The sequence below is a fragment of the Arachis duranensis genome, chromosome 8, assembly GCF_000817695.3.
Source record: "Arachis duranensis cultivar V14167 chromosome 8, aradu.V14167.gnm2.J7QH, whole genome shotgun sequence".
Classification (NCBI taxonomy): Eukaryota; Viridiplantae; Streptophyta; class Magnoliopsida; order Fabales; family Fabaceae; genus Arachis; species Arachis duranensis.
In genome coordinates this window covers 49813230-49817221 of record NC_029779.3, presented here as the reverse complement: position 1 = coordinate 49817221, position 3992 = coordinate 49813230, and positions in this window count along the sequence as shown.

The following is a 3992-nucleotide window of genomic DNA, read 5'->3' as shown; positions in this document are numbered from 1 at the left end:
AAATGGAATCTATTCCAAACATATATACCATGGTTCCTTACTTCGACAGGGTACAAATATCTAAATTTAATATTTTTAGATACTTTTTCAGACCTATTGCTGATACTAAGTAGCAGCCAAAAATTTGTATCCATTTTTCATGATATTATGCATGGATCAGATATATCATGGCGAATTCTTCAGATTCCATTGTGGAAGGCACAATGGAATCTGATAAGTGAGATTTCGAGTAAGTGTTTACATAATCTTCTTCTGTCCGAAGAAATTTTTCATCAAAATAATGAGTCACCATTGATATCGACACATCTGAGATCGCTAAATGTTCGGGAGTTCCTCTATTCAATCCTTTTCCTTCTTCTTGTTGCTGGATATCTCGTTCGTACACATCTTCTCTTTGTTTCTCGAGCCTACAGAGAGTTACAGACAGAGTTCGAAAAGGTCAAATCTTTGATGATTCCATCATACATGATTGAGTTGCGAAAACTTCTGGATAGGTATCCTACATCTGAACTGAATTCTTTCTGGTTAAAGAATCTCTTTCTAGTTGCTCTGGAACAATTAGGAGATTTTCTAGAAGAAATACGGGGTTTTGCTTCTGGCGGCAACATGCTAGGGGGTGGTGGTCCCGCTTATGGGGTCAAATCAATACGTTCTAAGAAGAAATATTGGAATCTCTTCGATCTCATAAGTATCATACCAAATCTCATCAATCGAATCGCTTTTTCGAGAAATACGAGACATCTAAGTCATACAAGTAAAGCGATCTATTCCTTGATAAGAAAAAGAAAAAACGTGAATGGTGATTGGATTGATGATAAAATAGAATCCTGGTTCTCGAACAGTGATTCGATTGATGATAAAGAAAGAGAATTCTTGGTTCAGTTCTCTACCTTAACGACAGAAAAAAGGATTGATCAAATTCTATTGAGTCTGACTCATAGTGATCCTTTATCAAAAAATAACTCTGGTTATCAAATGATTGAACAACCGGGAGCAATTTACTTACGATACTTAGTTGACATTCATAAAAAGTATCTAATAAATTATGAGTTCAATACATCCTGTTTAGCAGAAAGACGGATATTCCTTGCTCATTATCAGACAATCACTTATTCACAAACCCCCTGTAGGGCTAATAGTTTTCATTTCCCATCTCATGGGAAACCCTTTTCGCTCCGCTTAGCCCTACCCCCCCAGGGGTATTTTAGTGATAGGTTCTATAGGAACTGGACGATCCTATTTGGTCAAATACCTAGCGACAAACTCCTATGTTCCTTTCATTACAGTATTTCTAAACAAGTTCCTGGATAACAAGCCTAAGAGTTTTCTTTTTGATGATAGTGACGATATTGATGATAGTGACGATATTGATGATAGTGACGATATCGACCGTGACCTTGATACGGAGCTGGAGCTTCTAACTATGATGAATGAGTATATATATACGAAATACACATAAAAAATATGTGAAATAAGATATATTTATACATATAATTTCTTTTTAAGATTGTACGCCCACGCGTACGCATGGCATATTTTTTGGCAACGTACACGCGACTGGTTCCATGTACATGCATGAGATTATGTCCACGTGTATGCGTGACCTACGCGTACGCGTGACATGAAGATTTCACTTACGCGTACGCATGACAAGGGACGCGCGCACGAACTGTATTTTTACATTTCCACGCGTACGCGTGGCACCTGTTCCAACAAACATGATTTTTGAGGTTTTAAAACCTATTTCAAACTTCTAAACCTGTATTTTCATTCTTTTGGTGATAAATAATAGTGTTAAACCTAATGAAGTTAAGAATGAGGATAACTTGAAGGTGAAGTAAAGTTGAAAAGTGATGAATTGATTATGAAATGTTACGGATAATCACATGTGATACTTAGCTGGATATTCAAATGAATGATTATGTATGATACTTGGTTTCGATGATTGAATGATCTGAGATACAAGATTCTCTGGATAAATTATTGTGGCTTGCCACCACGTGTACCAGGTTGAAAACTCGATACTCTGTTGACGCTACAACGTAAGGGTGACCGGGCACTATAAATTCCCGGGAATGTAACACCCCATTGAGCGATATTGATTATTTGAGAAAAAACTATGCATAGACTCTTAAGGATGCACGTCGAGGGACAGTCTAAGGTTTTCGGACTTGTCAGGTTGGCTAGATAACTGACAGATGAGCATCATCAGTCATAGGACAGGCATGCATCATATGCATATTACTTGAATTACTTGCTTGTGCTTTAAATGGGTGTGCCTAAATGTACTTGCCATGTTAAATGTATATTTGTTACCTGCAATATTTGTAACCTTTTTGTGCTTACCTTTATCTATTTATTTGTCTGTGAAATGCATAATGGAGTTGGAGATATGGAAGAATGGCAGTATGAGATTTAGATTTAAGGTTAAGTTAATTTAGGTTTAGATACTCTTAGAAAACTATTTTTTATGGCTTCTTTTAATACTTTCAGCTCTATAATCTGAGTGTCGGCGTTCTATGATTGCCTCTGGCATTCCCAGACCTTATATATTATGTGTGTGGCACCTTTACCATATTGAGAACCTCCGGTTCTCGTCCCATACTATGTTGTTATTTTTCAGATATAGGTCGAGAGGCATCTCATTAGGCGTCTGGACACCTAAAGCGAAGTGGTTAGTGGGTTATTTTGTTGTACAGTGATGTATATATTTATACTTAGATTTCTCTTCGCATAACTTATTCTTTTGATCATCTTAAAGGTTTATTTTCCGGCCAGTTTTGACTTTACAGGCTGAGTTATGAGCTTGTTATTTTGTTTTTTTGGCACTTTATTTCCACTTTTATAATATTATGTTTGATGGTTATAGCTTGCATAAGTTAACTTGTTTCTTGAGCGTTGCGCCTTTATTTTTCGCGATTTTTATTTTTCATATTCTTCAAGGTTTTTAGTATATTATAGTTTTTCTGCTATTACATGTACATATTTTATTTTAGAGGTCTTAATATTACACCATATCTATTTTACGACTTAAGCGTAAAGCTCAATATGGTAGGGTATTACATGTAATGCAAACATTAATCCATATTATTTAGCATCAGATTAAATAGCATAGACATTATAAATATGTTTTAAATTGTCACGTATAAAAAGTTAACGCAGCCTGTGCCTTTTAAAATTGGAATTAGAGCTAGTTTCGAAATAGATTTTTTGAGAAGCTTTAATTCTCGTTGAGAGTGTAACATTCAGTGCACTATAATCATAATAAAGTTCTATTTACCTTGCTAATTGTGAGGATGGATCCAGAACTTTAGAAAGATGACGAAAAATTAGTTGGATTAATTTTAAAATTAAATAAATTTTTTCTCATTTTTTTAAATATAAAAGTATATGTAAATATGTTTTACACAAGATATTTGATAGCTAAATATATCTTAATTTTATTTTTTTGAAAATTATTTTTGATCATTTTGCTCAACATTAACAAAGATTTTTAAAATTAATTTATTAACAAAATATTTTTTTTTGAAATTGGTCTTTTAAAATTTCTTTTTGGTTTAAAAAAAGAAAAGAACACTAAATATAAATAGAAAAATAATTTTACCCTTTAAAGTGAAAATTCAAAATTTTAAAAATCTAAATTCGTCAAAAAATAATAAATAGTGCAGATGTGACTGTGAGTCAGTTGCGCTATGACAAAAACCCGACCCAAAAAAAATTAATTTGGTTCACTTTGATCTTTTGAATGTCATTCAATTATTAATTTTAGGGATAAGTATGATTTTGGTCCCTAATATAGAGGCTGAAATTTTATTTCGTCTTCCGCCTTTTTTTCGCTATAAAATGGTCTTCAAGGTTTCAGTTTGTTTTAAAATCGTCCTTTTTACTAATTTTATTTTTTATTATCAATTTATCCCCTTATTAAAATAATTTTAAAATAAAATAAATATAAAATTAAAAAAAAGAAGGAAAGGAAAAGAGAAGCAAGGTGG